Raw genomic sequence first — 24,842 nt, forward strand, 5'->3', positions numbered from 1 at the left:
AACTTATAGTTAGACTAAGTAATAACGGCTTTTCCACACAATAGATCTTCCGCTATTGCAAAGGAGAACAAATGTAATTGCATTTCCACAGATGCTATGTTCTAGGTTCCTGAATTCATGTTTATTTTGGGTATTCCATAGTTCTGAGTTGTAGTTATAAATTTTCTAAACAGTTCTACCTCAATGTGAATACTTATGTATACACACCTAAGTCAAAACGTACAATATATTAAGTAAAGCACTCTGCTTAAAATAGTGTACATTTCAATTTTACTCGGAAGTACTGAGTGCTTACTTCATGTAAGCCTATTAATTTAACTCTTATGCTTTAGAGTGGACTACAACCAATTTCATGTGTGTGTTACTAAACCTATAGAGGTTAGACTAAGTAATATCAGCCTTTGCAGACAATAGAACTTCTGCGTTTGCAAAGCAAAACAAATCTAACTGCATTTCAACAGTAAATGCTATGTTCCCGGTTTATGAATTCATGTTTATTTTGAGAAAGTTATGGTTATGAGTTGTATTTGAACATTTCCAATACAGTTCCACCTCAACCTGAATAGTTATGTACATACACCTAACACAAAACTTACAGCATATGATGAATTGCATTCAGCTGTAAAGAGTATTCATTTCAATTTTACTCAAATGTACTGAGTGCTAACTTCATGTAAGCATATTAATTTTTGTCATAATATTTTTCAGAGTTGACTGCAACCACTTTTATGTGTGTTTTACTAAACTTGTAGGGGTTAGACTAAGTAATATCAGCTTTTGCAGACAATAGAACTTCTGCGTTTGCAAAGCAAAACAAATCTAACTGCATTTCAACAGTAAATGCTATGTTCCCGGTTTATGAATTCATGTTTATTTTGAGAAAGTTATGGTTATGAGTTGTATTTGAACATTTCCAATACAGTTCCACCTCAACCTGAATAGTTATGTACATACACCTAACACAAAACTTACAGCATATGATGAATTGCATTCAGCTGTAAAGAGTATTCATTTCAATTTTACTCAAATGTACTGAGTGCTAACTTCATGTAAGCATATTAATTTTTGTCATAATATTTTTCAGAGTTGACTGCAACCACTTTTATGTGTGTTTTACTAAACTTGTAGGGGTTAGACTAAGTAATATCAGCTTTTGCAGACAATAGAACTTCTGCGTTTGCAAAACAAAACAAATCTATTTGGATTTCAACAGTAATTGCTATGTTCTAGGTTCCTGAATTCATGTTTATCTTGAGAAAGTTATGGTTCTGAGTTGTATTTGAATATTTTCTATACAGTTCCACCTGAACCGGAATAGTTATGTACATACAGCTAACACAAAACTTACAGCATATGATGTATCACATGCAGCACAAAAGAGTATTCATTTCAATTTTACTGAAATGTACTGAGTGCTAACTTCAGGTAAGCCTATTAATTTCTGTTATCATATGGTTCAGAGTTGACTGCAGCCACTTTTATGTGTGTGTTACTAAACCTATAGAGGTTAGACTAAGTAATATCGGGTTTTCCACACAATGGACCTTTAGCGTTAGCAATGCAAAAGAAATCTAATTGCATTTCAACAGTAAATGCTATGTTCTAGGTTCCTGAATTCAAGTTTATTTTGGGTTTTCCATAGTTCTGAGTTGTAGTTATAAATTTTCTAAACAGTTCCACCTCAATGTGAATACTTATGTGTACACACCTAAGACAAAACGTACAACCTAGTAAGTAATGCACTCTGCTTAAAAGAGTGTACATTTCAATTTTACTCGAAAGTACTGAGAGCTTACTTCATGTAAGCCTATTGATTTAACTTTTATGCTTTAGAGTGGACTACAACCAATTTCATGTGTGTGTTACTAAACCTATAGAGGTTAGACTAAGTAATATCAGCCTTTGCAGACAATAGAACTTCTGCGTTTGCAAAGCAAAACAAATCTAACTGCATTTCAACAGTAAATGCTATGTTCCCGGTTTATGAATTCATGTTTATTTTGAGAAAGTTATGGTTATGAGTTGTATTTGAACATTTCCAATACAGTTCCACCTCAACCTGAATAGTTATGTACATACACCTAACACAAAACTTACAGCATATGATGAATTGCATTCAGCTGTAAAGAGTATTCATTTCAATTTTACTCAAATGTACTGAGTGCTAACTTCATGTAAGCATATTAATTTTTGTCATAATATTTTTCAGAGTTGACTGCAACCACTTTTATGTGTGTTTTACTAAACTTGTAGGGGTTAGACTAAGTAATATCAGCTTTTGCAGACAATAGAACTTCTGCGTTTGCAAAACAAAACAAATCTATTTGGATTTCAACAGTAATTGCTATGTTCTAGGTTCCTGAATTCATGTTTATCTTGAGAAAGTTATGGTTCTGAGTTGTATTTGAATATTTTCTATACACTTCCACCTCAACCTGAATAGTTATGTACATACACCTAACAGAAAACTTACAGCATATGATGTATCACATGCAGCACAAAAGAGTATTCATTTTAATTTTACTGAAATGTACTGAGTGCTAACTTCAGGTAAGCCTATTAATTTCTGTTATCATATGGTTCAGAGTTGACTGCAGCCACTTTTATGTGTGTGTTACTAAACCTATAGAGGTTAGACTAAGTAATATCGGGTTTTCCACACAATGGACCTTTAGCGTTAGCAATGCAAAAGAAATCTAATTGCATTTCAACAGTAAATGCTATGTTCTAGGTTCCTGAATTCAAGTTTATTTTGGGTTTTCCATAGTTCTGAGTTGTAGTTATAAATTTTCTAAACAGTTCCACCTCAATGTGAATACTTATGTGTACACACCTAAGACAAAACGTACAACCTAGTAAGTAATGCACTCTGCTTAAAAGAGTGTACATTTCAATTTTACTGGGAAGTACTGAGTGCTTACTTCATGTAAGCCTATTAATTTAACTTTTATGCTTTAGAGTGGACTACAACCAATTTCATGTGTGTGCTACTAAACTGATAGAAGTTACTCTAAGCAATATCTGCTTTTGCACATAATAGACCTTTAGCGTTTGCAAAGCAAAACAAATCTATTTGGATTTCAACAGTAAATGCTATGTTCTAGGTTCCTGAATTCTTGTTTATCTTGAGAACGTTATGGTTCTGAGTTGTATTTGAACATTTTCTATACAGTTCCACCTGAACCGGAATAGTTATGTACATACAGCTAACACAAAACTTACAGAATATGGTGTATTGCATTCAGCTCAAAAGTGTATTCATTTCAATTTCACTCAACTGTACTGAGTGCTAACTTCATGTAAGCCTAATAATTTATGTGATTATATGGGTGAGAGTTGACTGCAACCACTTTTAAACTTATAGTTAGACTAAGTAATAACGGCTTTTCCACACAATAGATCTTCCGCTATTGCAAAGGAGAACAAATGTAATTGCATTTCCACAGATGCTATGTTCTAGGTTCCTGAATTCATGTTTATTTTGGGTATTCCATAGTTCTGAGTTGTAGTTATAAATTTTCTAAACAGTTCTACCTCAATGTGAATACTTATGTATACACACCTAAGTCAAAACGTACAATATATTAAGTAAAGCACTCTGCTTAAAATAGTGTACATTTCAATTTTACTCGGAAGTACTGAGTGCTTACTTCATGTAAGCCTATTAATTTAACTCTTATGCTTTAGAGTGGACTACAACCAATTTCATGTGTGTGCTACTAAACTGATAGAAGTTACTCTAAGCAATATCTGCTTTTGCACATAGGCGTTTAGCGTTTGCAAAGCAAAACAAATCTATTTGCATTTCAGAAGTAAATGCTATGCTCTAGGTTCCTGAATTCATGTTTATTTTGAGAAATCCATGGTTCTGCATTGTAGCTGAACATTTTCTATACAGTTCCACCTCAAACTGAATAGTTATGTACATACAGCCAACAGAAAACTTACAGCATATGATGTATGGCATTCAGCTCAAAAGAGTATTCATTTCAATTTTACTCAACTGTACTGAGTGCTAACTTCATGTAAGCGTATTAATTTTTGTCATAATATTTTTCAGAGTTGACTGCAACCACTTTTATGTGTGTTTTACTAAACTTGTAGGGGTTAGACTAAGTAATATCAGCTTTTGCAGACAATAGAACTTCTGCGTTTGCAAAGCAAAACAAATCTATTTGGATTTCAACAGTAATTGCTATGTTCTAGGTTCCTGAATTCATGTTTATCTTGAGAAAGTTATGGTTCTGAGTTGTATTTGAATATTTTCTATACAGTTCCACCTCAACCTGAATAGTTATGTACATACACCTAACACAAAACATACCGCATATGGTGTATTGCATTCAGCTCAAAAGAGTATTCATTTCAATTTCACTCAACTGTACTGAGTGATAACTTCATGTAAGCCTAATAATTTATGTTATTATATGGTTGAGAGTTGACTGCAACCACTTTTAAACTTATAGTAAAACTTATTGCATTCAGCTGAAAAGAGTATTCATTCAATTTCACTCAAGTGTACTGAGTGCTAACTTCATGTAATCGTATTAATTTTTGTTATAATATGGTTCAGAGTTGACTGCAACCACTTTTATGTGTGTGTTACTAAACCTATAGAGGTTAGACTAAGTAATATCGGCTTTTCCACACAATAGCCCTTTAGCGTTTGCAATGCAAAACAAATCTAATTGCATTTCAACAGTAAATGCTATTCTCTAGGTTCCTGAATTCATGTTTATTTTGGGTATTCCATAGTTCTGAGTTGTAGTTATAAATCTTCTAAATAGTTCCACCTCAATGTGAATACTTATGTATACACACCTAAGACAGAACGTACAATATATTAAGTAAAGCACTCTGCTTAAAAGAGTGTACATTTCAATTTTACTCGAAAGTACTGAGAGCTTACTTCATGTAAGCCTATTGATTTAACTTTTATGCTTTAGAGTGGACTACAACCAATTTCATGTGTGTGTTACTAAACCTATAGAGGTTAGACTAAGTAATATCAGCCTTTGCAGACAATAGAACTTCTGCGTTTGCAAAGCAAAACAAATCTAACTGCATTTCAACAGTAAATGCTATGTTCCCGGTTTATGAATTCATGTTTATTTTGAGAAAGTTATGGTTATGAGTTGTATTTGAACATTTCCAATACAGTTCCACCTCAACCTGAATAGTTATGTACATACACCTAACACAAAACTTACAGCATATGATGAATTGCATTCAGCTGTAAAGAGTATTCATTTCAATTTTACTCAAATGTACTGAGTGCTAACTTCATGTAAGCATATTAATTTTTGTCATAATATTTTTCAGAGTTGACTGCAACCACTTTTATGTGTGTTTTACTAAACTTGTTTGGGTTAGACTAAGTAATATCAGCTTTTGCAGACAATAGAACTTCTGCGTTTGCAAAACAAAACAAATCTATTTGGATTTCAACAGTAATTGCTATGTTCTAGGTTCCTGAATTCATGTTTATCTTGAGAAAGTTATGGTTCTGAGTTGTATTTGAATATTTTCTATACACTTCCACCTCAACCTGAATAGTTATGTACATACACCTAACAGAAAACTTACAGCATATGATGTATCACATGCAGCACAAAAGAGTATTCATTTCAATTTTACTGAAATGTACTGAGTGCTAACTTCAGGTAAGCCTATTAATTTCTGTTATCATATGGTTCAGAGTTGACTGCAGCCACTTTTATGTGTGTGTTACTAAACCTATAGAGGTTAGACTAAGTAATATCGGGTTTTCCACACAATGGACCTTTAGCGTTAGCAATGCAAAAGAAATCTAATTGCATTTCAACAGTAAATGCTATGTTCTAGGTTCCTGAATTCAAGTTTATTTTGGGTTTTCCATAGTTCTGAGTTGTAGTTATAAATTTTCTAAACAGTTCCACCTCAATGTGAATACTTATGTGTACACACCTAAGACAAAACGTACAACCTAGTAAGTAATGCACTCTGCTTAAAAGAGTGTACATTTCAATTTTACTGGGAAGTACTGAGTGCTTACTTCATGTAAGCCTATTAATTTAACTTTTATGCTTTAGAGTGGACTACAACCAATTTCATGTGTGTGCTACTAAACTGATAGAAGTTACTCTAAGCAATATCTGCTTTTGCACATAATAGACCTTTAGCGTTTGCAAAGCAAAACAAATCTATTTGGATTTCAACAGTAAATGCTATGTTCTAGGTTCCTGAATTCTTGTTTATCTTGAGAACGTTATGGTTCTGAGTTGTATTTGAACATTTTCTATACAGTTCCACCTGAACCGGAATAGTTATGTACATACAGCTAACACAAAACTTACAGAATATGGTGTATTGCATTCAGCTCAAAAGAGTATTCATTTCAATTTCACTCAACTGTACTGAGTGCTAACTTCATGTAAGCCTAATAATTTATGTGATTATATGGGTGAGAGTTGACTGCAACCACTTTTAAACTTATAGTTAGACTGTAATAACGGCTTTTCCACACAATAGATCTTCCGCTATTGCAAAGGAGAACAAATGTAATTGCATTTCCACAGATGCTATGTTCTAGGTTCCTGAATTCATGTTTATTTTGGGTATTCCATAGTTCTGAGTTGTAGTTATAAATTTTCTAAACAGTTCCACCTCAATGTGAATACTTATGTATACACACCTAAGTCAAAACGTACAATATATTAAGTAAAGCACTCTGCTTAAAATAGTGTACATTTCAATTTTACTCGGAAGTACTGAGTGCTTACTTCATGTAAGCCTATTAATTTAACTCTTATGCTTTAGAGTGGACTACAACCAATTTCATGTGTGTGCTACTAAACTGATAGAAGTTACTCTAAGCAATATCTGCTTTTGCACATAGGCGTTTAGCGTTTGCAAAGCAAAACAAATCTATTTGCATTTCAGAAGTAAATGCTATGCTCTAGGTTCCTGAATTCATGTTTATTTTGAGAAATCCATGGTTCTGCATTGTAGCTGAACATTTTCTATACAGTTCCACCTCAAACTGAATAGTTATGTACATACAGCCAACAGAAAACTTACAGCATATGATGTATGGCATTCAGCTCAAAAGAGTATTCATTTCAATTTTACTCAACTGTACTGAGTGCTAACTTCATGTAAGCGTATTAATTTTTGTCATAATATTTTTCAGAGTTGACTGCAACCACTTTTATGTGTGTTTTACTAAACTTGTAGGGGTTAGACTAAGTAATATCAGCTTTTGCAGACAATAGAACTTCTGCGTTTGCAAAGCAAAACAAATCTATTTGGATTTCAACAGTAATTGCTATGTTCTAGGTTCCTGAATTCATGTTTATCTTGAGAAAGTTATGGTTCTGAGTTGTATTTGAATATTTTCTATACAGTTCCACCTCAACCTGAATAGTTATGTACATACACCTAACACAAAACTTACAGCATATGGTGTATTGCATTCAGCTCAAAAGAGTATTCATTTCAATTTCACTCAACTGTACTGAATGATAACTTCATGTAAGCCTAATAATTTATGTTATTATATGGTTGAGAGTTGACTGCAACCACTTTTAAACTTATAGTAAAACTTATTGCATTCAGCTCAAAAGAGTATTCATTTCAATTTCACTCAAGTGTACTGAGTGCTAACTTCATGTAATCGTATTAATTTTTGATATAATATGGTTCAGAGCTGACTGCAACCACTTTTATGTGTGTGTTACTAAACCTATAGAGGTTAGACTAAGTAATATCGGCTTTTCCACACAATAGTCCTTTAGCGTTTGCAATGCAAAACAAATCTAATTGCATTTCAACAGTAAATGCTATTTTCTAGGTTCCTGAATTCATGTTTATTATGAGAAAGTTATGGTTCTGAGTTGTTTTTGAACATTTTCTCTACAGTTCCACCTCAACCTGAATAGTTATGTAGATACACCTAACACAAAACTTACAGCATATGATGAATTGCATTCAGCTCAAAAGAGTATTCATTTCAATTTTACTCAAATGTACTGAGTGCTAACTTCAGGTAAGCCTATTAATTTCTGTTATGATATGGTTCCGAGTTGACTGCAACCACTTTTATGTGTATGTTACTAAACTTCTAGCGGTTAGACTAAGTAATATCTTCTTTTGCACATAATAGGCGTTTAGCGTTTGCAAAGCAAAACAAATCTATTTGCATTTCAGAAGTAAATGCTATGCTCTAGGTTCCTGAATTCATGTTTATCTTGAGAACGTTATGGTTCTGAGTTGTATTTGAACATTTTCTATACAGTTCCACCTGAACCGGAATAGTTATGTACATACAGCTAACACAAAACTTACAGAATATGGTGTATTGCATTCAGCTCAAAAGAGTATTCATTTCAATTTCACTCAACTGTACTGAGTGCTAACTTCATGTAAGCCTAATAATTTATGTGATTATATGGGTGAGAGTTGACTGCAACCACTTTTAAACTTATAGTTAGACTAAGTAATAACGGCTTTTCCACACAATAGATCTTCCGCTATTGCAAAGGAGAACAAATGTAATTGCATTTCCACAGATGCTATGTTCTAGGTTCCTGAATTCATGTTTATTTTGGGTATTCCATAGTTCTGAGTTGTAGTTATAAATTTTCTAAACAGTTCCACCTCAATGTGAATACTTATGTATACACACCTAAGTCAAAACGTACAATATATTAAGTAAAGCACTCTGCTTAAAATAGTGTACATTTCAATTTTACTCGGAAGTACTGAGTGCTTACTTCATGTAAGCCTATTAATTTAACTCTTATGCTTTAGAGTGGACTACAACCAATTTCATGTGTGTGCTACTAAACTGATAGAAGTTACTCTAAGCAATATCTGCTTTTGCACATAGGCGTTTAGCGTTTGCAAAGCAAAACAAATCTATTTGCATTTCAGAAGTAAATGCTATGCTCTAGGTTCCTGAATTCATGTTTATTTTGAGAAATCCATGGTTCTGCATTGTAGCTGAACATTTTCTATACAGTTCCACCTCAAACTGAATAGTTATGTACATACAGCCAACAGAAAACTTACAGCATATGATGTATGGCATTCAGCTCAAAAGAGTATTCATTTCAATTTTACTCAACTGTACTGAGTGCTAACTTCATGTAAGCGTATTAATTTTTGTCATAATATTTTTCAGAGTTGACTGCAACCACTTTTATGTGTGTTTTACTAAACTTGTAGGGGTTAGACTAAGTAATATCAGCTTTTGCAGACAATAGAACTTCTGCGTTTGCAAAGCAAAACAAATCTATTTGGATTTCAACAGTAATTGCTATGTTCTAGGTTCCTGAATTCATGTTTATCTTGAGAAAGTTATGGTTCTGAGTTGTATTTGAATATTTTCTATACAGTTCCACCTCAACCTGAATAGTTATGTACATACACCTAACACAAAACATACCGCATATGGTGTATTGCATTCAGCTCAAAAGAGTATTCATTTCAATTTCACTCAACTGTACTGAGTGATAACTTCATGTAAGCCTAATAATTTATGTTATTATATGGTTGAGAGTTGACTGCAACCACTTTTAAACTTATAGTAAAACTTATTGCATTCAGCTGAAAAGAGTATTCATTCAATTTCACTCAAGTGTACTGAGTGCTAACTTCATGTAATCGTATTAATTTTTGTTATAATATGGTTCAGAGTTGACTGCAACCACTTTTATGTGTGTGTTACTAAACCTATAGAGGTTAGACTAAGTAATATCGGCTTTTCCACACAATAGCCCTTTAGCGTTTGCAATGCAAAACAAATCTAATTGCATTTCAACAGTAAATGCTATTCTCTAGGTTCCTGAATTCATGTTTATTTTGGGTATTCCATAGTTCTGAGTTGTAGTTATAAATCTTCTAAATAGTTCCACCTCAATGTGAATACTTATGTATACACACCTAAGACAGAACGTACAATATATTAAGTAAAGCACTCTGCTTAAAAGAGTGTACATTTCAATTTTACTCGAAAGTACTGAGAGCTTACTTCATGTAAGCCTATTGATTTAACTTTTATGCTTTAGAGTGGACTACAACCAATTTCATGTGTGTGTTACTAAACCTATAGAGGTTAGACTAAGTAATATCAGCCTTTGCAGACAATAGAACTTCTGCGTTTGCAAAGCAAAACAAATCTAACTGCATTTCAACAGTAAATGCTATGTTCCCGGTTTATGAATTCATGTTTATTTTGAGAAAGTTATGGTTATGAGTTGTATTTGAACATTTCCAATACAGTTCCACCTCAACCTGAATAGTTATGTACATACACCTAACACAAAACTTACAGCATATGATGAATTGCATTCAGCTGTAAAGAGTATTCATTTCAATTTTACTCAAATGTACTGAGTGCTAACTTCATGTAAGCATATTAATTTTTGTCATAATATTTTTCAGAGTTGACTGCAACCACTTTTATGTGTGTTTTACTAAACTTGTTTGGGTTAGACTAAGTAATATCAGCTTTTGCAGACAATAGAACTTCTGCGTTTGCAAAACAAAACAAATCTATTTGGATTTCAACAGTAATTGCTATGTTCTAGGTTCCTGAATTCATGTTTATCTTGAGAAAGTTATGGTTCTGAGTTGTATTTGAATATTTTCTATACACTTCCACCTCAACCTGAATAGTTATGTACATACACCTAACAGAAAACTTACAGCATATGATGTATCACATGCAGCACAAAAGAGTATTCATTTCAATTTTACTGAAATGTACTGAGTGCTAACTTCAGGTAAGCCTATTAATTTCTGTTATCATATGGTTCAGAGTTGACTGCAGCCACTTTTATGTGTGTGTTACTAAACCTATAGAGTTTAGACTAAGTAATATCGGGTTTTCCACACAATGGACCTTTAGCGTTAGCAATGCAAAAGAAATCTAATTGCATTTCAACAGTAAATGCTATGTTCTAGGTTCCTGAATTCAAGTTTATTTTGGGTTTTCCATAGTTCTGAGTTGTAGTTATAAATTTTCTAAACAGTTCCACCTCAATGTGAATACTTATGTGTACACACCTAAGACAAAACGTACAACCTAGTAAGTAATGCACTCTGCTTAAAAGAGTGTACATTTCAATTTTACTGGGAAGTACTGAGTGCTTACTTCATGTAAGCCTATTAATTTAACTTTTATGCTTTAGAGTGGACTACAACCAATTTCATGTGTGTGCTACTAAACTGATAGAAGTTACTCTAAGCAATATCTGCTTTTGCACATAATAGACCTTTAGCGTTTGCAAAGCAAAACAAATCTATTTGGATTTCAACAGTAAATGCTATGTTCTAGGTTCCTGAATTCTTGTTTATCTTGAGAACGTTATGGTTCTGAGTTGTATTTGAACATTTTCTATACAGTTCCACCTGAACCGGAATAGTTATGTACATACAGCTAACACAAAACTTACAGAATATGGTGTATTGCATTCAGCTCAAAAGAGTATTCATTTCAATTTCACTCAACTGTACTGAGTGCTAACTTCATGTAAGCCTAATAATTTATGTGATTATATGGGTGAGAGTTGACTGCAACCACTTTTAAACTTATAGTTAGACTAAGTAATAACGGCTTTTCCACACAATAGATCTTCCGCTATTGCAAAGGAGAACAAATGTAATTGCATTTCCACAGATGCTATGTTCTAGGTTCCTGAATTCATGTTTATTTTGGGTATTCCATAGTTCTGAGTTGTAGTTATAAATTTTCTAAACAGTTCCACCTCAATGTGAATACTTATGTATACACACCTAAGTCAAAACGTACAATATATTAAGTAAAGCACTCTGCTTAAAATAGTGTACATTTCAATTTTACTCGGAAGTACTGAGTGCTTACTTCATGTAAGCCTATTAATTTAACTCTTATGCTTTAGAGTGGACTACAACCAATTTCATGTGTGTGCTACTAAACTGATAGAAGTTACTCTAAGCAATATCTGCTTTTGCACATAGGCGTTTAGCGTTTGCAAAGCAAAACAAATCTATTTGCATTTCAGAAGTAAATGCTATGCTCTAGGTTCCTGAATTCATGTTTATTTTGAGAAATCCATGGTTCTGCATTGTAGCTGAACATTTTCTATACAGTTCCACCTCAAACTGAATAGTTATGTACATACAGCCAACAGAAAACTTACAGCATATGATGTATGGCATTCAGCTCAAAAGAGTATTCATTTCAATTTTACTCAACTGTACTGAGTGCTAACTTCATGTAAGCGTATTAATTTTTGTCATAATATTTTTCAGAGTTGACTGCAACCACTTTTATGTGTGTTTTACTAAACTTGTAGGGGTTAGACTAAGTAATATCAGCTTTTGCAGACAATAGAACTTCTGCGTTTGCAAAGCAAAACAAATCTATTTGGATTTCAACAGTAATTGCTATGTTCTAGGTTCCTGAATTCATGTTTATCTTGAGAAAGTTATGGTTCTGAGTTGTATTTGAATATTTTCTATACAGTTCCACCTCAACCTGAATAGTTATGTACATACACCTAACACAAAACTTACAGCATATGGTGTATTGCATTCAGCTCAAAAGAGTATTCATTTCAATTTCACTCAACTGTACTGAGTGATAACTTCATGTAAGCCTAATAATTTATGTTATTATATGGTTGAGAGTTGACTGCAACCACTTTTAAACTTATAGTAAAACTTATTGCATTCAGCTCAAAAGAGTATTCATTTCAATTTCACTCAAGTGTACTGAGTGCTAACTTCATGTAATCGTATTAATTTTTGATATAATATGGTTCAGAGCTGACTGCAACCACTTTTATGTGTGTGTTACTAAACCTATAGAGGTTAGACTAAGTAATATCGGCTTTTCCACACAATAGTCCTTTAGCGTTTGCAATGCAAAACAAATCTAATTGCATTTCAACAGTAAATGCTATTTTCTAGGTTCCTGAATTCATGTTTATTATGAGAAAGTTATGGTTCTGAGTTGTTTTTGAACATTTTCTCTACAGTTCCACCTCAACCTGAATAGTTATGTAGATACACCTAACACAAAACTTACAGCATATGATGAATTGCATTCAGCTCAAAAGAGTATTCATTTCAATTTTACTCAAATGTACTGAGTGCTAACTTCAGGTAAGCCTATTAATTTCTGTTATCATATGGTTCCGAGTTGACTGCAACCACTTTTATGTGTATGTTACTAAACTTCTAGCGGTTAGACTAAGTAATATCTTCTTTTGCACATAATAGGCGTTTAGCGTTTGCAAAGCAAAACAAATCTATTTGCATTTCAGAAGTAAATGCTATGCTCTAGGTTCCTGAATTCATGTTTATTTTGAGAAATCCATGGTTCTGCATTGTAGCTGAACATTTTCTATACAGTTCCACCTCAAACTGAATAGTTATGTACATACAGCCAACAGAAAACTTACAGCATATGATGCATGGCATTCAGCTCAAAAGAGTATTCATTTCAATTTTACTCAACTGTACTGAGTGCTAACTTCATGTAAGCGTATTAATTTTTGTCATAATATTTTTCAGAGTTGACTGCAACCACTTTTATGTGTGTTTTACTAAACTTGTAGGGGTTAGACTAAGTAATATCAGCTTTTGCAGACAATAGAACTTCTGCGTTTGCAAAGCAAAACAAATCTATTTGGATTTCAACAGTAATTGCTATGCTCTAGGTTCCTGAATTCATGTTTATCTTGAGAACGTTATGGTTCTGAGTTGTATTTGAACATTTTCTATACAGTTCCACCTGAACCGGAATAGTTATGTACATACAGCTAACACAAAACTTACAGAATATGGTGTATTGCATTCAGCTCAAAAGAGTATTCATTTCAATTTCACTCAACTGTACTGAGTGCTAACTTCATGTAAGCCTAATAATTTATGTGATTATATGGGTGAGAGTTGACTGCAACCACTTTTAAACTTATAGTTAGACTAAGTAATAACGGCTTTTCCACACAATAGATCTTCCGCTATTGCAAAGGAGAACAAATGTAATTGCATTTCCACAGATGCTATGTTCTAGGTTCCTGAATTCATGTTTATTTTGGGTATTCCATAGTTCTGAGTTGTAGTTATAAATTTTCTAAACAGTTCCACCTCAATGTGAATACTTATGTATGCACACCTAAGTCAAAACGTACAATATATTAAGTAAAGCACTCTGCTTAAAATAGTGTACATTTCAATTTTACTCGGAAGTACTGAGTGCTTACTTCATGTAAGCCTATTAATTTAACTCTTATGCTTTAGAGTGGACTACAACCAATTTCATGTGTGTGCTACTAAACTGATAGAAGTTACTCTAAGCAATATCTGCTTTTGCACATAGGCGTTTAGCGTTTGCAAAGCAAAACAAATCTATTTGCATTTCAGAAGTAAATGCTATGCTCTAGGTTCCTGAATTCATGTTTATTTTGAGAAATCCATGGTTCTGCATTGTAGCTGAACATTTTCTATACAGTTCCACCTCAAACTGAATAGTTATGTACATACAGCCAACAGAAAACTTACAGCATATGATGTATGGCATTCAGCTCAAAAGAGTATTCATTTCAATTTTACTCAACTGTACTGAGTGCTAACTTCATGTAAGCGTATTAATTTTTGTCATAATATTTTTCAGAGTTGACTGCAACCACTTTTATGTGTGTTTTACTAAACTTGTAGGGGTTAGACTAAGTAATATCAGCTTTTGCAGACAATAGAACTTCTGCGTTTGCAAAGCAAAACAAATCTATTTGCATTTCAGAAGTAAATGCTATGTTCTAGGTTCCTGAATTCATGTTTATCTTGAGAAAGTTATGGTTCTGAGTTGTATTTGAACATTTTCTATACAGTTCCACCTCAAACTGAATAGTTATGTACATACACCTAACACAAAACTTACAGCATATGATGAGTTGCATTCAGCTCAAAAGAGTATTCGTTTCAATTTTACTCAAATGTACTGAGTGCTAACTTCAGGTAAGCCTATTAATGATTGTTATCATATGGTTCAGAGTTGACTGCAACCACTTTTATGTGTGTGTTACTAAACCTATAGAGGTTAGACTAAGTAATATTGTCTTTTCCACACAATAGACCTTTAGCGTTTGCAATGCTGAGAGTTGACTGCAACCACTTTTAAACTTATAGTTAGACTAAGTAATAACGACTTTTCCACACAATAGATCTTCAGCGTTTGCAAAGGAGAACAAATGTAATTGCATTTCCACAGATGCTATGTTCTAGGTTCCTAAATTCATGTTTATTTTGGGTATTCCATAGTTCTGAGTTGTAGTTATAAATTTTCTAAACAGTTCCACCTCAATGTGAATACTTATGTATACACACCTAAGACAAAATGTACAATATAGTAAGTAAAGCACTCTGCTTAAAAGAGTGTACATTTCAATTTTACTCGGAAGTACTGAGTGCTTACTTCATGTAAGCCTATTAATTTAACTTTTATGCTTTAGAGTGGACTACAACCAATTTCATGTGTGTGCTACTAAACTGATAGAAGTTACTCTAAGCAATATCTGCTTTTGCACATAATAGGTGTTTAGCGTTTGCAAAGCAAAACAAATCTATTTGCATTTCAAAAGTAAATGCTATGCTCTGGGTTCCTGAATTCATGTTTATTTTGAGAAATCCATTGTTCTGCATCGTAGCTGAACATTTTCTATACAGGTCCACCTCAAACTGAATAGTTATGTACATACACCTAACACAAAACTTACAGCATATGATGAATTGCAATCAGCTCTAAAGAGTATTCATTTCAATTTTACTCAAATGTACTGAGTGCTAACTTAATGTAAGCGTATTAATTTTTGTCATAATATTTTTCAGAGTTGACTGCAACCACTTTTATCTGTGTTTTACTAAACTTGTAGGGGTTAGACTAAGTAATATCAGCTTTTGCAGACAATAGAACTGCGTTTGCAAAGCAAAACAAATCTATTTGGATTTCAACAGTAATTGCTATGTTCTAGGTTCCTGAATTCATGTTTATCTTGAGAAAGTTATGGTTCTGAGTTGTATTTGAACATTTTCTATTCTGTTCCAACTCAACCTGAATACCTATGTACATACAGCTAACACAAAACTTACAGCATATGGTGTATTGCATTCAGCTCAAAAGAGTATTCATTTCAATTTCACTCAACTGTACTGAGTGCTAACTTCATGTAAGCCTAATAATTTAAATTATTATATGGGTGAGAGTTGACTGCAACCACTTTTAAACTTATAGTTAGACTAAGTAATAACGGCTTTTCCACACAATAGATCGTCAGCATTTGCAAAGGAGAACAAATGTAATTGCATTTCCACAGATGCTATGTTCTAGGTTCCTGAATTCATGTTTATTTTGGGTATTCCATAGTTCTGAGTTGTAGTTATAAATTTTCAAAACAGTTCCACCTCAATGTGAATACTTATGTATACACACCTAAGACAAAACGTACAATATAGTAAGTAAAGCACTCTGATTAAAAGAGTGTACATTTCAATTTTACTCGTAAGTACTGAGTGCTTACTTCATGTAAGCCTATTAATTTAACTTTTATGCTTTAGAGTGGACTACAACCAATTTCATGTGTGTGCTACTAAACTGATAGAAGTTACTCTAAGCAATATCTGCTTTTGCACATAATAGACCTTTAGCGTTTGCAAAGCAAAACAAATCTATTTGGATTTCGACATTAAATGCTATGTTCTAGGTTCCTGAATTCATACTTATCTTGAGAAAGTTATGGTTCTGAGTTGTATTTGAACATTTTCTATACAGTTCCACCGAAACCTGAATAGTTATGTGCATACACCTAACACAAAACTTACAGCATATGGTGTATTGCATTCAGCTCAAAAGAGTATTCATTTCAATTTCACTCAACTGTACTGAGTGATAACTTCATGTAAGCCTAATAATTTATGTTATTATATGGTTGAGAGTTGACTGCAACCACTTTTAAACTTATAGTAAAACTTATTGCATTCAGCCTCCATTGAGTAATCATTTCAATTTCACTCAAGTGTACTGAGTGCTAACTTCATGTAATCGTATTAATTTTTGATATAATATGGTTCAGAGCTGACTGCAACCACTTTTATGTGTGTGTTACTAAACCTATAGAGGTTAGACTAAGTAATATCGGCTTTTCCACACAATAGTCCTTTAGCGTTTGCAATGCAAAACAAATCTAATTGCATTTCAACAGTAAATGCTATTTTCTAGGTTCCTGAATTCATGTTTATTATGAGAAAGTTATGGTTCTGAGTTGTTTTTGAACATTTTCTCTACAGTTCCACCTCAACCTGAATAGTTATGTACATACACCTAACACAAAACTTGCAGCATATGGTGTATTGCATTCAGCTCAAAAGAGTATTCATTTCAATTTTACTCAAATGTACTTACTAACTTCAGGTAAACCTATTAAGTTTTTGTTATCATATGGTTCAGAGTTGATTGCAACCACTTTTATGTGTATGTTACTAAACTTCTAGCGGTTGGACTAAGTAATATCAGCTTTTGCAGTCAATAGAACTACTGCGTTTGCAAAGCAAAACAAATCTAATTGCATTTCAACAGTAAATGCTATGTTCCCGGTTCCTGAATTCATGTTTATTTTGGTTATTCCATAGTTCTGAGTTGTAGTTATAAATTTTCTAAACAGTTCCACCTCAATGTGAATACTTATGTATACACACCTAAGACAAAACGTACAATATAGTAAGTAAAGCACTCTGCTTGAAAGAGTGTACATTTCAATTTTACTCGGAAGTACTGAGTGCTTACTTCATGTAAGCCTATTAATTTAATTTTTATGCTTTAGAGTGGACTGCAACCAATTTCATGTGTGTGCTACTAATCTGATAGAAGTTACTCTAAGCAATATCTGCTTTTGCACATATTAGACCTTTAGGGTTTGCAAAGCAAAACAAATATATTTGGATTTCAACAGTAAATGCTATGTTCTAGGTTCCTGAATTCATATTTATCTTGAGAAAGTTATGGTTCTGAGTTGTATTTGAACATTTTCTATACAGTTCCACCTCAACCTGAATAGTTATGTACATACACCTAACACAAATACCGCATATGGTGTATTGCATTCAGCTCAAAAGAGTATTCATTTCAATTTCACTCAACTGTACTGAATGATAACTTCATGTAAGCCTAATAATTTATGTTATTATATGGTTGAGAGTTGACTGCAACCACTTTTAAACTTATAGTAAAACTTATTGCATTCAGCTGAAAAGAGTATTCATTCAATTTCACTCAAGTGTACTGAGTGCTAACTTCATGTAATCGTATTAATTTTTGTTATAATATGGTTCAGAGCTGACTGCAACCACTTTTATGTGTGTGTTACTAAACCTATAGAGGTTAGACTAAGTAATATCGGCTTTTCCACACAATAGCCCTTTAGCGTTTGCAATGCAAAACAAATCTAATTGCATTTCAACAGTAAATGCTATTCTCTAGGTTCCTGAATTCATGTTTATTTTGGGTATTCCATAGTTCTGAGTTGTAGTTATAAATCTTCTAAATAGTTCCACCTCAATGTGAATACTTATGTATACACACCTAAGACAGAACGTACAATATATTAAGTAAAGCACTCTGCTTAAAAGAGTGTACATTTCAATTTTACTCGAAAGTACTGAGAGCTTACTTCATGTAAGCCTATTGATTTAACTTTTATGCTTTAGAGTGGACTACAACCAATTTCATGTGTGTGTTACTAAACCTATAGAGGTTAGACTAAGTAATATCAGCCTTTGCAGACAATAGAACTTCTGCGTTTGCAAAACAAAACAAATCTATTTGGATTTCAACAGTAATTGCTATGTTCTAGGTTCCTGAATTCATGTTTATCTTGAGAAAGTTATGGTTCTGAGTTGTATTTGAACATTTCCAATACAGTTCCACCTCAACCTGAATAGTTATGTACATACACCTAACACAAAACTTACAGCATATGATGAATTGCATTCAGCTGTAAAGAGTATTCATTTCAATTTTACTCAAATGTACTGAGTGCTAACTTCATGTAAGCATATTAATTTTTGTCATAATATTTTTCAGAGTTGACTGCAACCACTTTTATGTGTGTTTTACTAAACTTGTAGGGGTTAGACTAAGTAATATCAGCTTTTGCAGACAATAGAACTTCTGCGTTTGCAAAACAAAACAAATCTATTTGGATTTCAACAGTAATTGCTATGTTCTAGGTTCCTGAATTCATGTTTATCTTGAGAAAGTTATGGTTCTGAGTTGTATTTGAATATTTTCTATACACTTCCACCTCAACCTGAATAGTTATGTACATACACCTAACAGAAAACTTACAGCATATGATGTATCACATGCAGCACAAAAGAGTATTCATTTTAATTTTACTGAAATGTACTGAGTGCTAACTTCAGGTAAGCCTATTAATTTCTGTTATCATATGGTTCAGAGTTGACTGCAGCCACTTTTATGTGTGTGTTACTAAACCTATAGAGGTTAGACTAAGTAATATCGGGTTTTCCACACAATGGACCTTTAGCGTTAGCAATGCAAAAGAAATCTAATTGCATTTCAACAGTAAATGCTATGTTCTAGGTTCCTGAATTCAAGTTTATTTTGGGTTTTCCATAGTTCTGAGTTGTAGTTATAAATTTTCTAAACAGTTCCACCTCAATGTGAATACTTATGTGTACACACCTAAGACAAAACGTACAACCTAGTAAGTAATGCACTCTGCTTAAAAGAGTGTACATTTCAATTTTACTGGGAAGTACTGAGTGCTTACTTCATGTAAGCCTATTAATTTAACTTTTATGCTTTAGAGTGGACTACAACCAATTTCATGTGTGTGCTACTAAACTGATAGAAGTTACTCTAAGCAATATCTGCTTTTGCACATAATAGACCTTTAGCGTTTGCAAAGCAAAACAAATCTATTTGGATTTCAACAGTAAATGCTATGTTCTAGGTTCCTGAATTCTTGTTTATCTTGAGAACGTTATGGTTCTGAGTTGTATTTGAACATTTTCTATACAGTTCCACCTGAACCGGAATAGTTATGTACATACAGCTAACACAAAACTTACAGAATATGGTGTATTGCATTCAGCTCAAAAGTGTATTCATTTCAATTTCACTCAACTGTACTGAGTGCTAACTTCATGTAAGCCTAATAATTTATGTGATTATATGGGTGAGAGTTGACTGCAACCACTTTTAAACTTATAGTTAGACTAAGTAATAACGGCTTTTCCACACAATAGATCTTCCGCTATTGCAAAGGAGAACAAATGTAATTGCATTTCCACAGATGCTATGTTCTAGGTTCCTGAATTCATGTTTATTTTGGGTATTCCATAGTTCTGAGTAGTAGTTATAAATTTTCTAAACAGTTCTACCTCAATGTGAATACTTATGTATACACACCTAAGTCAAAACGTACAATATATTAAGTAAAGCACTCTGCTTAAAATAGTGTACATTTCAATTTTACTCGGAAGTACTGAGTGCTTACTTCATGTAAGCCTATTAATTTAACTCTTATGCTTTAGAGTGGACTACAACCAATTTCATGTGTGTGCTACTAAACTGATAGAAGTTACTCTAAGCAATATCTGCTTTTGCACATAGGCGTTTAGCGTTTGCAAAGCAAAACAAATCTATTTGCATTTCAGAAGTAAATGCTATGCTCTAGGTTCCTGAATTCATGTTTATTTTGAGAAATCCATGGTTCTGCATTGTAGCTGAACATTTTCTATACAGTTCCACCTCAAACTGAATAGTTATGTACATACAGCCAACAGAAAACTTACAGCATATGATGTATGGCATTCAGCTCAAAAGAGTATTCATTTCAATTTTACTCAACTGTACTGAGTGCTAACTTCATGTAAGCGTATTAATTTTTGTCATAATATTTTTCAGAGTTGACTGCAACCACTTTTATGTGTGTTTTACTAAACTTGTAGGGGTTAGACTAAGTAATATCAGCTTTTGCAGACAATAGAACTTCTGCGTTTGCAAAGCAAAACAAATCTATTTGGATTTCAACAGTAATTGCTATGTTCTAGGTTCCTGAATTCATGTTTATCTTGAGAAAGTTATGGTTCTGAGTTGTATTTGAATATTTTCTATACAGTTCCACCTCAACCTGAATAGTTATGTACATACACCTAACACAAAACATACCGCATATGGTGTATTGCATTCAGCTCAAAAGAGTATTCATTTCAATTTCACTCAACTGTACTGAGTGATAACTTCATGTAAGCCTAATAATTTATGTTATTATATGGTTGAGAGTTGACTGCAACCACTTTTAAACTTATAGTAAAACTTATTGCATTCAGCTGAAAAGAGTATTCATTCAATTTCACTCAAGTGTACTGAGTGCTAACTTCATGTAATCGTATTAATTTTTGTTATAATATGGTTCAGAGTTGACTGCAACCACTTTTATGTGTGTGTTACTAAACCTATAGAGGTTAGACTAAGTAATATCGGCTTTTCCACACAATAGCCCTTTAGCGTTTGCAATGCAAAACAAATCTAATTGCATTTCAACAGTAAATGCTATTCTCTAGGTTCCTGAATTCATGTTTATTTTGGGTATTCCATAGTTCTGAGTTGTAGTTATAAATCTTCTAAATAGTTCCACCTCAATGTGAATACTTATGTATACACACCTAAGACAGAACGTACAATATATTAAGTAAAGCACTCTGCTTAAAAGAGTGTACATTTCAATTTTACTCGAAAGTACTGAGAGCTTACTTCATGTAAGCCTATTGATTTAACTTTTATGCTTTAGAGTGGACTACAACCAATTTCATGTGTGTGTTACTAAACCTATAGAGGTTAGACTAAGTAATATCAGCCTTTGCAGACAATAGAACTTCTGCGTTTGCAAAGCAAAACAAATCTAACTGCATTTCAACAGTAAATGCTATGTTCCCGGTTTATGAATTCATGTTTATTTTGAGAAAGTTATGGTTATGAGTTGTATTTGAACATTTCCAATACAGTTCCACCTCAACCTGAATAGTTATGTACATACACCTAACACAAAACTTACAGCATATGATGAATTGCATTCAGCTGTAAAGAGTATTCATTTCAATTTTACTCAAATGTACTGAGTGCTAACTTCATGTAAGCATATTAATTTTTGTCATAATATTTTTCAGAGTTGACTGCAACCACTTTTATGTGTGTTTTACTAAACTTGTTTGGGTTAGACTAAGTAATATCAGCTTTTGCAGACAATAGAACTTCTGCGTTTGCAAAACAAAACAAATCTATTTGGATTTCAACAGTAATTGCTATGTTCTAGGTTCCTGAATTCATGTTTATCTTGAGAAAGTTATGGTTCTGAGTTGTATTTGAATATTTTCTATACACTTCCACCTCAACCTGAATAGTTATGTACATACACCTAACAGAAAACTTACAGCATATGATGTATCACATGCAGCACAAAAGAGTATTCATTTCAATTTTACTGAAATGTACTGAGTGCTAACTTCAGGTAAGCCTATTAATTTCTGTTATCATATGGTTCAGAGTTGACTGCAGCCACTTTTATGTGTGTGTTACTAAACCTATAGAGGTTAGACTAAGTAATATCGGGTTTTCCACACAATGGACCTTTAGCGTTAGCAATGCAAAAGAAATCTAATTGCATTTCAACAGTAAATGCTATGTTCTAGGTTCCTGAATTCAAGTTTATTTTGGGTTTTCCATAGTTCTGAGTTGTAGTTATAAATTTTCTAAACAGTTCCACCTCAATGTGAATACTTATGTGTACACACCTAAGACAAAACGTACAACCTAGTAAGTAATGCACTCTGCTTAAAAGAGTGTACATTTCAATTTTACTGGGAAGTACTGAGTGCTTACTTCATGTAAGCCTATTAATTTAACTTTTATGCTTTAGAGTGGACTACAACCAATTTCATGTGTGTGCTACTAAACTGATAGAAGTTACTCTAAGCAATATCTGCTTTTGCACATAATAGACCTTTAGCGTTTGCAAAGCAAAACAAATCTATTTGGATTTCAACAGTAAATGCTATGTTCTAGGTTCCTGAATTCTTGTTTATCTTGAGAACGTTATGGTTCTGAGTTGTATTTGAACATTTTCTATACAGTTCCACCTGAACCGGAATAGTTATGTACATACAGCTAACACAAAACTTACAGAATATGGTGTATTGCATTCAGCTCAAAAGAGTATTCATTTCAATTTCACTCAACTGTACTGAGTGCTAACTTCATGTAAGCCTAATAATTTATGTGATTATATGGGTGAGAGTTGACTGCAACCACTTTTAAACTTATAGTTAGACTGTAATAACGGCTTTTCCACACAATAGATCTTCCGCTATTGCAAAGGAGAACAAATGTAATTGCATTTCCACAGATGCTATGTTCTAGGTTCCTGAATTCATGTTTATTTTGGGTATTCCATAGTTCTGAGTTGTAGTTATAAATTTTCTAAACAGTTCCACCTCAATGTGAATACTTATGTATACACACCTAAGTCAAAACGTACAATATATTAAGTAAAGCACTCTGCTTAAAATAGTGTACATTTCAATTTTACTCGGAAGTACTGAGTGCTTACTTCATGTAAGCCTATTAATTTAACTCTTATGCTTTAGAGTGGACTACAACCAATTTCATGTGTGTGCTACTAAACTGATAGAAGTTACTCTAAGCAATATCTGCTTTTGCACATAGGCGTTTAGCGTTTGCAAAGCAAAACAAATCTATTTGCATTTCAGAAGTAAATGCTATGCTCTAGGTTCCTGAATTCATGTTTATTTTGAGAAATCCATGGTTCTGCATTGTAGCTGAACATTTTCTATACAGTTCCACCTCAAACTGAATAGTTATGTACATACAGCCAACAGAAAACTTACAGCATATGATGTATGGCATTCAGCTCAAAAGAGTATTCATTTCAATTTTACTCAACTGTACTGAATGATAACTTCATGTAAGCGTATTAATTTTTGTCATAATATTTTTCAGAGTTGACTGCAACCACTTTTATGTGTGTTTTACTAAACTTGTAGGGGTTAGACTAAGTAATATCAGCTTTTGCAGACAATAGAACTTCTGCGTTTGCAAAGCAAAACAAATCTATTTGGATTTCAACAGTAATTGCTATGTTCTAGGTTCCTGAATTCATGTTTATCTTGAGAAAGTTATGGTTCTGAGTTGTATTTGAATATTTTCTATACAGTTCCACCTCAACCTGAATAGTTATGTACATACACCTAACACAAAACTTACAGCATATGGTGTATTGCATTCAGCTCAAAAGAGTATTCATTTCAATTTCACTCAACTGTACTGAATGATAACTTCATGTAAGCCTAATAATTTATGTTATTATATGGTTGAGAGTTGACTGCAACCACTTTTAAACTTATAGTAAAACTTATTGCATTCAGCTCAAAAGAGTATTCATTTCAATTTCACTCAAGTGTACTGAGTGCTAACTTCATGTAATCGTATTAATTTTTGATATAATATGGTTCAGAGCTGACTGCAACCACTTTTATGTGTGTGTTACTAAACCTATAGAGGTTAGACTAAGTAATATCGGCTTTTCCACACAATAGTCCTTTAGCGTTTGCAATGCAAAACAAATCTAATTGCATTTCAACAGTAAATGCTATTTTCTAGGTTCCTGAATTCATGTTTATTATGAGAAAGTTATGGTTCTGAGTTGTTTTTGAACATTTTCTCTACAGTTCCACCTCAACCTGAATAGTTATGTAGATACACCTAACACAAAACTTAC

This window comes from Hemitrygon akajei, chromosome 17 (genome assembly GCF_048418815.1).
Source record: "Hemitrygon akajei chromosome 17, sHemAka1.3, whole genome shotgun sequence".
Lineage (NCBI taxonomy): Eukaryota > Metazoa > Chordata > Chondrichthyes > Myliobatiformes > Dasyatidae > Hemitrygon > Hemitrygon akajei.